Source organism: Toxorhynchites rutilus, chromosome 1 (assembly GCF_029784135.1).
Source record: "Toxorhynchites rutilus septentrionalis strain SRP chromosome 1, ASM2978413v1, whole genome shotgun sequence".
Taxonomy (NCBI): Eukaryota; Metazoa; Arthropoda; class Insecta; order Diptera; family Culicidae; genus Toxorhynchites; species Toxorhynchites rutilus.
In genome coordinates, this window is record NC_073744.1 from 11133095 (window position 1) to 11145534 (window position 12440).

Sequence of the window (12440 nt, forward strand, 5' to 3'; positions counted from 1 at the left end):
ATTGGATGCATAAAACCTTGTGCCTCCAGCGTAACGCTCTCGTTTTCGAAGTCCCCCAAATATTCATTTATTCATTCATTCAGAATGGATTTAGATTCAACTTCAAACAAATGATCTCTAAATCAACGATAGTCCTACGTCACCCTTGCGGTTATGCGGTTAGATATAACCCACTTCCTGTTTTTTCTATGTCTGTAATAAATCGTATATGCGTATGGCAAAAGTCGTATTTGGTGCTTTGACAATTCATGAATATATTCATATTAGATCGCAATTCAATTCCAACATAATCGCTATTATAGCCGGTCAAAGTTGCATATTCATCCAAACAAATTCGGTAAGCGTTTGCCATGTATGTATATAGCCTCCACTTTTGCATGCATATGTCAGTTAGGCGCATTATATGCCAACCAAATTTTAGGGCATATGATGTTATATATACACTTGTTATGCGATTTAATGTTTGCTGGGATTCAATAGCTTCACAAAAATCTGTATATAAGCAGGTGCCAGCTCGGAAATCCACTCAATCATAATTGTACAGCGGTTGGATCATGTTATCGCTGCTCAAGATTGATATGGAGAAGCTAACTTCGTTCATCAAGAAAGCGCTGATGAATGGAGTTACCACCAAGAGCATGTTTGTGCAAACGAAGGGCACTGGAGCGTCGTATTCGTTCAAGCAGGGCCATAAAGGAGTCCACCGAAGAGAATAGTACCGCTAAGAAGGCGACCAAGAAAGCGCCAGCATCGAAAAAGGCCACCAGGTGTGGCTGCCCGAAAGCAAAAGTCAAACAAATCCTCGAAAATCGCTGCATACAAGCCGAAAACGCCGGAGCCATAGAAGTAGCTTCGTAAAAAACTACCGTCGCCACACATAACACACAACACGAGAGTGTTTTCAGCAAATCAAATCCTGTTTAGAAATAAACTCTTTCGAATACTGCGGTCAAATACATTCTTTTTGTAATTTCTTCGATCAAGTGCGATCAACGTAAGATTACATCTTTCGAAAACTTGAATCTTGAGAAAGACAATTCATTCCTGCTTGACACTCGCACAAACGATGTTCACTCAACAATTTCACAAACGGGAAGTGGGTATTGTGAAGGAGGACAGAGTGAGCGCAATATTTATGTATACTGATTGGAAGCGACAGATATGTTGTCTTTTGGAAATGGTATACAAATTATACCACACACAAAGCGGAGAAACACTCTTGACCCTTTTAGTTTTGTGGACAAGACTGATTGGTTTACCTTCACTATCGGTCAATTCGATTCGACCTTCAGTGATACAACTGACTTGATTAGCGACCTGCATGTCAAATTTTAAGTTTGCATATGAATGGTCCACCAACGATGGGCAATTAAGAACGCAGACACAGCATCATTTTGAGTCAACCTATTTTTATTCTCATCGGACAGAAACCGAATTCCCTCAAAATGCACCTGGGAGAAATCAATGTTGACTCTTTTCATTGGGATTTGCACTTATTTCATATATTCCACACACGCTGCATATTCAAATTGTATCGGAGAATATACAATCTTCGCCCACATTGCAAAAATCGATTCACTGAGCTTGCAGCAATAAATCAAACTGGAACCAGTGAAAGAATGAAATAATTAAAGAATTCGCGAAAATTGAATGAACGATCGGAAAAAGTCATAAATAAGCCTAAAACACCCATAAATTCACACGAGATATCCACCGGCAGGCAAATCATGAAAATCAGTTTGCTTATTATTTCGGATATTTTTTTAGAAATCATCGAAATAATTCTTTTAGACAACTATAACGGAATTATCAAAAGTAAAAAAAAAGACGGGTGGGTAATGTCGGGGACATAACCGGAGTGACGTAGGACTATACAAAGGGGACAGCTTTTGCTAAATATATATTTTAAATATATTGTTTTATTTTCTTCTGCTACGTGAATACCTACCTATCTACCTGAAAAATGGATTAGTTTACTGTTTACTCTTCATGAATATGTTGGGGGTTCTGCAAAGCACCTTTGGTGTTGTGTTTTTGCGTTTTTTTTTACAAACTTTCTCATTTTTTTCTCGCTGTCTTGTAGTTAATTCTTGATTTTTTTCCGAAGGCTTTGTACTTATTAAATGTTCAACGCCGGGCATCTTTCGGCGTATGCACATATCGTACAATCAAAATGATGGCTGTGATAGGGGATGCATAGGTGGTCATCAGCTCATTCACTATCATATATTTCACTATTGAGCACATTACCGTACCTTAAACTGTTTCCGTGTTTCGGAGACGAATGAATTGTAAGATTTGTAGTTTCCGCAAACAAAGTAAATAAAAATGAACTGAGGTTTTGGAGACGAACTCTACGATCTGTCGAGAAATAAACGAGCTATAAGCATTCTGAAAAACCAACAGTAAATACATGGACGAATGACCTTCGGATTAAAGCCCTTTAAAATAAGAACAGAGCAGCAGGAAATACATAGAGGCGAATGAACTGCAAAGTTCAATGCCTCTTAAAAACAAAGAAAGAAGAATAAGGAAATACATAGCTCATCATGTTGCTCCTTAGTTATTTTTCTATACAATGCAGATGTAACGTCATTCATTTTTCAACATTAGTTATCAACCAAAGAAAGCAGTTCTTGCTACCGAGAAAATTCGTTAATGCCATCCTGCATACAATGTGTTGTAATTTGAAGCCATTTTTAATTCGGAAACCATGCATGGGTTTGTGAAAACTGAATGATCAATTTAAAAGATCCCAACCACCAATAAGTTCAAGAACAAGATAAACAAAATAAATCAGTTTATATTATATGTCATATTATGTCTCTTTAGAATGTATTGGTATTGTGAAAAACTTTCAATAACTCTTCTTTGAACGGTTTAATGGCCCTGAAAAGTGCCGTGTTTTACGGTGGCTGGTTTTGCCACCAAAGCAGTTTGTATAAACAAACTTTTTCCTTCTTCTACCTGCTTCCGTTTTGCGATTGCGTTTGCCACTCGCTGAAACTAGTTGTTGCCACCGAACCGAATGTGCTCTGTTCTGTTCGGTTTTGCGGGTTTTTTTATTGTTGTGAGCAGCTTTGCAAGCCAACTCGAGCACTCCGGCGGCCGAAATTCTATAACCGCTATTAGGTATACTGGTGCTCCGGCACCAATCCGTTGATGCGATGTGATGTGAAACGATGCCACACAACCACACTGATTTACGGTTTGAAAGAGAATGATATATTTTTCAGCGGATCCGCGCCTTTTGTACTCCAGCGGTACACACTCACAGGATAGAGACAAATCAGCAGACTAAGCCAAAGGGGCGAGTCCAACGAGACGAACGAAAGAGCGTTAAAAGGCAGCGATGGCAAAAAAATACATTCATTACGATTTGTTCGCTCGTTGGATTCACATGCAGGCTAAAAAGGGTCCTTTTCAGGATCACAAAATTATCTTCAATCTAAAGAGTTTATTGTTTTGTTATCACTCGATATTCCCATATTTTTCGGCTAAACCTTCCTGTTTAGCGATTGCGTTTGCCACTCGCCACAGCTTTCACAGTTGGAAAATTTCTTCCCATCCAGCTTGTGACATGTTGTACAGTAAATTACATTTAATGCGACGTGCCGAAACACCACTCAGTGTCGCATTGGAGGCGATTTTAACCTGTAATTGAACATTTGCGATGACAGTGGTACAGTGTCGACTTTCGATGTGGGGTCATAATTTGGACCTCGAACTTTATGTTTACAAAAATGTCCAACTAAATATGTCGCATTACAGGTCCGTCCAATTAGCTGAATGTCGAGCTAAATGTAAATTACTGTACTTTCAATCTAGAAGCAATTTAAAAATTAATGAATATTGAATAATCGGGAAAGTTCCCAACCATAAATAAGCTCAGAACAACTGCCAAATTCACATACTCATCATATACTGGCAAACAAATTATGAAAAAATCAATTTGTGTTTTATTATTATTTTGGATATTATTTTAGAAAGCATTGAACTGTATTTCGTAAACCCTTTTTTGAAAGATTTAATGGCCCTTATAAGCGCCGTGTTTTATGGAATTTTAGAAAACTTAGTACTCGTGGTTTTGAAAAAAAAACCATTTCGAACGCCCTCGATGCCGCCTTATTCTGGATTTGCCACCAAAGCAGATTGTATAAAGAACAAACTTTTTTCTTCTGCTACCAGCTGCCGTTTTGCGATTGCGTTTGCCACTCGCTGCAACTGCCTGTTGTTGTCTTGATGTCCACCGAACCGAATGTGTTCTGTTCTGAATGCGGGTTTTCTTATCGTCGCGAGCAGCTTTACCAGCCAACTCGATCACTTCGACGGCCGAAACTATATAACGCCGGCTAGGTGGACTGGTGCACTGGTACTAACGCGCTCGGCCTAGCTACCCTTGCGGGGAACTCCAGATCAACACGGTTCGAGCGGGATTTTGCCTTTCCCTTCACTTTTCCTCCTTTGCCTTGGGTTGGTTTGTTGAAGTGTTTTGATGCGAACCGATGTGGTGTACGGTTTGAATGAGAATGATCGTTACGGCAGCGGAGCGGGGATTTTTATGCTGACTGGCTGGCTCGAGAATTACGGATGTGTGAGACTGCGACCAATGTTTCGTTCATTTTTTTCTTTTTCCTTTCCAATCGTGCTTCATTCTATTTCGCTGCTGCTCTGGTTGCCCGTTTTGGTCGGTACGATTTGAGGAGCACAAAATGGACCAATCAAAAATGGGCACATAGTGCATTTTGACAATGCTTGATATTTCACAATTATTCAATTATTTATCTCAAGAAAAATGAAATGTTATTCATTATGATAGATGCGTAGATATATTTCCTATCAATTGATGCCAAACCCATTGCGATCTATTGAGAAATGCTCGAATTATAAGCGTTCCAAATCTTGCATTTTTTCCTACTTGTTCAGTGCCTAGATTTCCATTTCACCCCCTATATCTTCCGGTTAGACGTAGTCCTACGTCAAAAAAAAAACTTTTCGAATGAGCCGATGCTGCTGGAAGTCATGATGTGGGTTGACCTGGTACATACTTTATTTCCTGATCATGTAAGTGTTCAATTTCGCCCCCCCCCATATATTCCTGTTAGACGTAGTACTACGTCAAACATCAAATCGGAGATAAAAATGCACAAATGTACTCACAAACAAAGTTTCACGTCAAGTTTGAACACTTTTCTTATAAACGAATGACAACAACTTGTTTGATTGAAATTGTCCGATTTGAATTTTCTTGGCGATAGTGCGTAAAAAGAATAAGAAGAAAGCAAACTATCTGTCATTCAGCTGGTTCCTCTCTCTCAGGTTATATCCAAGACGGGTCTATGGTACTAGGTGAGGCCGTTTCGTCACTAAGTTGGTTAGGGGAGCGGTATATGAAAACAGTACGGAAGAAAGCAGAAGGGGAATTATTTGCTTGAAGCGTGAAAGAGACAGACTGATCAGGAACGAGCTTCGGCACTAGCGTATTGTGTTTTGTTTACAAACAAAACACAGTAGACTTCCAAGATGGCTGAAGAGTGGTTTTAGCAAGTTGGCCCACCTTAGGATATACTTCTACGCGCCTTGGTTATATCGAGGTTCCCTCTTACGTCATAATTCGAAACAATCACCACTTCAAGACTTTCCCGTGCCGATTTTGGTACTCGCGGTGCCAAAGAGATTTGTTTACATTCGCTCCCGCTCCGATAAAGAGTGGATACCTCTCAGAGAGGCGGTCCCACTTGTTTATCATTCACACTGCACACCGTTATCTGAGCGAATATAGTATTTTTATTCGCTCAACGGCAGATGAATGATGCGTTTGGGGGTGTGTGGGAAAAAAAAAGATGTTTTGGGTGACGAGGGTGACCGTTGTTTGCAGCGAACTTATCACAATCCAGCAACTGATATCGGATTGTGTGTGTGTGTGTGTGTTCAATGTTTACGTGTGTAATCTAGATTTCCCATCGTGATCATCGCGAATGTGCGCCACGCGCTAGCCTTAGCGCAAGGGCATATTGTTTTATCTAAATTGCTCGTTTGTCACTGAAATGAGCCAATAGATTAGCTGTTGGTGCGATAACATTGTAATTTTCGTCGCGCATTGAATCGACTTGGTACTAGGAATTGATAGCCTAGGTTACACAGATTTTGACGTGCGGCGGGAAAATTGATTTATTGCTTCCGATTTGAATCTAATTTGGGGGGAGCCAATCAAAGACGCTGATAGTGATATCCCACGAGGTCACGTGAATCTGGTCCTTTCGCGGAATCTCCTTTATCTTAAGTTAAGGAAAAGTTCTTCGGGGTTAAGAAGTTTGAAACTGTGACACCGTTACCAACTGGGAGCTATTGAAAGATAAAGAGGAAAGATGCGACACTCGTGGAGAAGGGTAATAGGGGAGCAGGGGATTCACGTGTCGCTTATAAGGAATGTGTTCTCGGTTCGGTGATACATACAGTTAGTGAATGGAAGATGCATATTGCTTTTACACGCATGAATTCTCATTCTACATTGCGTTTCTTCCAATCTGTTTGACGTAAAACGTGATTTTGATATAGCTTTACATTGTTCAACATTCAGCAATTAAATTAATTAACAATTGACACCGAGAAGAATTTTAATGTGGATGTGGGTAACCACTTCGAAGGCAAAAAATCGTGAGCTGCCGTTTTTCAAATAATAAAATGTCAATATAAATTCTATAATAAATTCTCGTTCTCATTTTTAACCGCCAGACCGGGATAAACAAATAAAAATAGTTGCGTAATTTGTGCATACCAGGATCGGTGTTTCGTCATATTGTGGCATCATCAGCGTTCAATCTCTCTCCATGGGAAACGTATACAGTAATTGCCAGCAAGCCTGCGAAAGATGCGAAGTGTAATATATACACAAACAGCACAAATTTAATTCGTCCGATTGATTATGCATAATTAAAACCGACATCAATTTCACACCTCGTTATTGCGGTTTCTTGTTCTGGAGGGGGATAAACGCAAAGTAGTCTGCTGATGATGATCGCGTGGATACATCGTAAAAGTACTCAAGTTGCAGCCGATTTGCATTAATTTAATAACGCCACTCGCATTCGCTACGCCAGCCAGCGTAAAGACAATAAACTGCTACAGAAGCTCCTCCCGCACGTAATTATGGTGATAAAGGATGTAAACGCGGGAGTAGATCAGCTTAACGAGGGGGAGGGGACATGAGGTGATAGGGAAAAAAGCATCGCGCTGAGAGCGAGGCGACCAGCGAACGCAATTGAAAAAACCGTGGAGTCGACAAGCGTGAAAATAAAATGCCTCAACTCCACTCCACTCCACTTTCTGTTCAGCGAGTTTTGTTTATTCACATGGAAATTATGAATAAGGACTGTTACATAAGGGCAATCATGTTACGCATAACAAATACACATTCGGGAGGCGGAAAGGAGCAAATTGAATTGGTCGGAGTGACTGGTGTGTTTGCTTCTGCAGGGGGGGCGTGTTTGAGGATTTATCACTTGGACTTTCGTACTGATTAATATACAAAAACTGTGGGTTTTCTTTCACGACCCCAAGTCAACACTTCTTTTGTCAATTAATTCACTCGTGAGACGCATTTTGCTCCCAATAACTTTCATCTGAATAATATATTACTTTTTAATTACACGGGTGATTATGGGAAGTGCGTTCAATAAGGTTCCAGCTTCAATACACCTTTTACATCGATTAGATAGTGATTGAAATGTTTGCTCTAGCACTCAACGCATCGGTTGAAGCTGTTCCAATACGCTTCTTACTGCTTTTCTCAGAATGTACGTCATTGAAAGGTGCTAATGAAAGTTACCTTTTGATTAATGATTATATCGTTCGGTGAGGATAGTTTTTATTTAAGACTGTTGAATTTATTCAAACGATGTCACAATCGTTGGAGAGAATTGTCAACTGGGTGCACGAATGGAAACTTGATAATAGAATAGGACTTACCTGTTTTCATGTGCTTTTCAAGTTGTTTCAAACTGCCCATCTTTACCTGCTAAAATTAGACGCAAATAAATTCGAATCATGTCCAGAACTTTTGTGTCCAGAACTTTTGGCACAAGAAGCTGACCGTCGCACATCCAAAGATAGCTGAGTGCTTCAACAAGGTGCTACGTGACCCACACAACCTTCCTGAATTCGCCACCCGCGGCGTCACCTTCCTCCTCCCGAAAGACAGCAACACATTGAACCCATCAAAGTACAGACCGATAATGTGCCTATCGAGTCTGTACAAAATACTGAGCAGCATAATTACCGCCAAAGTTTCTGCTCACTGCGAACAGCATCACATCATCGCAGAAGAGCAGAAAGGATGCAGGAAAAATACGCATGGCTGCAAAGACCAGGCCATCATCGACGCAGCCATAGTCGGCCAGGCGGTTTATAACCAGCGGAACCTAAGCATGGCCTATATCGATTACAGGAAGGCTTATGACTCCATACCTCACTCGTTTCTCGTCCGGGTATTGGAGCTCTACAAAATTGATCCCGTCGTCGTTAGGTTCCTGCAGCATGCGATGAGGCAGTGGAGTACGTCTCTGCACCTCAGTGATGGGGAAAATGTGTTGCAGTCTAGAACGCTGCAGATAAAGAGGGGGATATTCCAAGGCGACTCTTTCAGCCCGCTTTGGTTTTGTCTGGCACTGAACCCCCTCAGTAGGACGCTCAATAGAAACGGTCATGGCTATAAAATAAGGTATGGCGACGGCGCCCACGAAGAAGTGACCCATACCTTCTACATGGATGATCTCAAGGTCTACGCTGATTCACGTCAGCGTCTAGGTGTAGCTATCCGGGTTGTCGAAGACATAAGCAGGGACATCTGCATGGAGTTCGGCCTCGACAAGTGCCGCTGTGTCCATCTGCTGAAAGGGCAGCTTACCGAATCCGGAGGTTACGAGGTCTATGACGGCGAGTTCATAAGAGACATGGTTCGTGGCGAATCCTATAAATATCTTGGATTCCGACAGCTCACCGGGATTCGCCACTCCGACATCAAGACGGAGCTGCGAGACAAGTTCTTGAGTCGAGTGAACTGTGTCCTGAGGACTTTCCTCAACGCGGGGAACAAGGTACGCGCGATCAACACATTCGCGGTTCCCCTGCTGACCTTCAGTTTTGGTGTAGTCAAATGGAGCAAAACTAACCTAGAGGACCTTGAGAGGAGGATGAGGAAAGCATTCAAAGAGGCCGGAATGCACCATCCTCAATCGGCACTGGAGAGAGTTTCACTACCACGCAAAGAAGGGGGACTTGGAATCGTCGACATTTCTGCACTGTGTGTTGCCCAGGTACGACAACTGCGCGAGTACTTCGCAGAACGCGCCAACCAAAACGCGCTATACCGGGCTGTCTGCGCCGCCAACAGAGGATACAGCGCTCTGCACTTGGCGCAAGCGGAGTACCAACTCAACTGCAATCTGCAGACAGTGGAGGAGAAGATTGCAGCTTGGAAGCAGAAGGCAGTGCATGGTGCCCACCCCCATCAACTGGATCGGCCACACGTCGACAAGGCCGCATCTAATCTGTGGCTAACGCGTGGTGAACTCTCTTCAGTAGTAGAAGCCGACATGATAGCCATCCAGGACAGGATAATGCCGACGAGAAACTGCAGGCGGTACGTCTGGCATCAAGACGTTGATGACATTTGCCGGATGTGCCATCAACCAGGTGAAAACATAGAACACATTATGGGAGGCTGTCCCGTTTTGGCCAACGCAGCCTACACCGAGCGCCACAACAACGTGGCCCGTATTGTTCATCGACAACTGGCGCTCCAATGTGCTCTACTGGAAGACAACGTACCAAACTACCGGTACCTGCCTGCACCTGTCCTGGAAAATGACCGTTTCAAGCTGTACTGGGATCGCACTGTTCTGACCGACCTCTCGATCCACCACAACCGCCCAGATATAATGGTTTACGACAAGAGCGACCGCAAAGTCACCATCATCGATGTCGCTATTCCACTGAACCAGAATCTGGAGGAGACCCACGGTCGCAAAATCTGCAAGTACCGACCATTGGCCGTGGAGCTCAAGGAACTGTGGGGGCTAAGGGAGGTCCCAAGAATTGTTCCAGTCGTTCTCTCTGGAACTGGAATTATCCCGAAGACACTTCTGGAAGCGCTAAAGGTGTTGAACATCGAGAAGGAATTGGCCGGCATCCAAAAGTCGGTCATCCTTAGCACCTGCGCGATTGTCCGACAATTCCTCGGTCAGGACTAAAACAGCACGAGCATGCAGATACGTGCATTCCGCAGAGCCTAGTCCCCCTTTGGCATTCAGAAGCCCGGGGGCAGGTGAAAATTCTGGCTAGGTTCGCCTAGTTAAGAAGTGAGAGAAGTCAAATCATGTTTTTTTGTTTTTTTTTTTTTTATCTTCGCTTATTTTTCGTCGGCCTATTTCCGCCACTTCAGTGCCAATCACCGACATCAGGGAGGCGACTCCACCTGTTCCTACCTATCAGACTCAACAACTCATGAGCCGGGCCAACTTCTTTTACTTCCACTCCGAAGGAAGACGTAACCAGAGATTTTTCGCCTCAGAAAATCCCAACGACGCCAGCTGGGATTGAACCCAGGCCGATCGGATTGTGAGGCTGTTACGCTAACCACACAACCACTGGCGCCGTCTCAAATCATGTTTGTTTGAGTTTAGTTTGAAGGTCCCCTTGTTTAGACAATTTCGGTGGCGCCGTAAAACATTTCAAACGAGAACAAAACATATATCGATGCTTTGAATCAACATGAGGAATAAACAGATCAGCTCATGATTTCCCTAGAGAGGATCCCTGTTTTAGTCACGAAAAATCGAACAAAAATTCAATAGAGTATTGCAAACAGTTAAACATTTGAGGCAATGTTTTATTGTAGAATCTCTTAAAAAAATTCAATCTTTTTATCATGTTCAGAAAGAGCATTATTTTGATGAAATAAATAGACTGGTTTCCCTCATTAGAAGATCTGGTGATAGAACAATATTTATAAACAACAAGATTTTGCCATTGAATAATTCCATCTGTGTGATTGGCCTATGTTTTACACTATTCCGTGCGTCTTCACTCGTCCACATTCCACATTTTTCATTTTATTTTATTCAATTTTAATGAGCAACTTGAGACTCTTGTCTCTTTAATTGTTACTCTGATTAAAGTGCAAAATGGGGCGTTACTCTATAATTTAATTAGCTGACTCGGCAAACGTTGTTCTGCTATATAAATCACTAGCTGACCCGGCAAACTTCGTCCCGCCCAAAATTTGTTTTTTTTGTTATCAATACCTTCAAACATTCATGTTTTCTTACTATGAGCAAGTTCATGCGTCCAATCGCAGAACTGTTCATTGATTGATCTTCTAATCGACCCCGTTTAATTTAGTATGGCAGCCCCACCTGAGAGAGGGGGAGGAGTATCTAACCACCATAGAATCATTTATAGCACCCTAAAACCTCTATATGTCAAATTTGGTTTCGTTTGCTTTATTAGTACTCGAGTGATGCAGAAATTTGTGTTTCATTCGTATGGTAGCCCTCCCTTAGAGAGGGGGGGGGGGTGGAGTGTCTAACCATCATAGAATCGTTTATTGCACCCTAAAACCTCCACATGCAAAAGTTGGTTCCATTTGCTTGATTAATTCTGGGGTAATGTACAAATTTGAGTTTTATTCGTATGGCAGCTCCCCCTTAGAGAGGGGGGTGGAGTGCCAACCACCGTAAAAACATTTTTTGCACCCTGTCCAAGACGCGATCTCGTTCGAGGGGCTCTCACTCGAATTACCCGATAAAAGTACTAGGAATTTTGCGGTTATGTCGAACCACTCTAAAAAAAAGACCTCTTCGGAGACTGCTTACGAGACCGTGAACGAGATGTGTAACTTTCAATAGCTTTATTCCAACTGAACTACATTCTTCTACTAATCATCCTTTATACTGTTATATTATATGATAGTATTTGTAGAGAATTTCATTTCCTGCTGACTGTCAAATGTCAGTGGGTGTAATACCTAATATAATTCTGAAATAATTCATATGATTTTATAGCAAAAGTAATTCAAATGTTCAAGGTAAATGGTAACAGCAATTCACATAATAGATTTCGAGATTCTGCTGCAGACACACCCTAAAACCTCCACATGCCAAATTTGGTTCCATTTGCTTGATTAATTCTCGAGTAATGCAGAAATTTGAGTTTCATTTGTATGGCATCCCCCCCCCTCTCAGAGAGAGCGGAGGAGTATCTATTCACCATGAAAACGTTTCGTGTCCCCTAAAACATTCGCATGGCAAATTTGGTTTCATTTTCTTGATTAATTCTCGAGTTATGCTGAAAATTGAGTTTCATTTGTATGGAAGCCGCCCCTTAAAGAGGGGGGGGGGATAGTCTAACCACCATAGAAACATTTATTGCACCCTTAAACC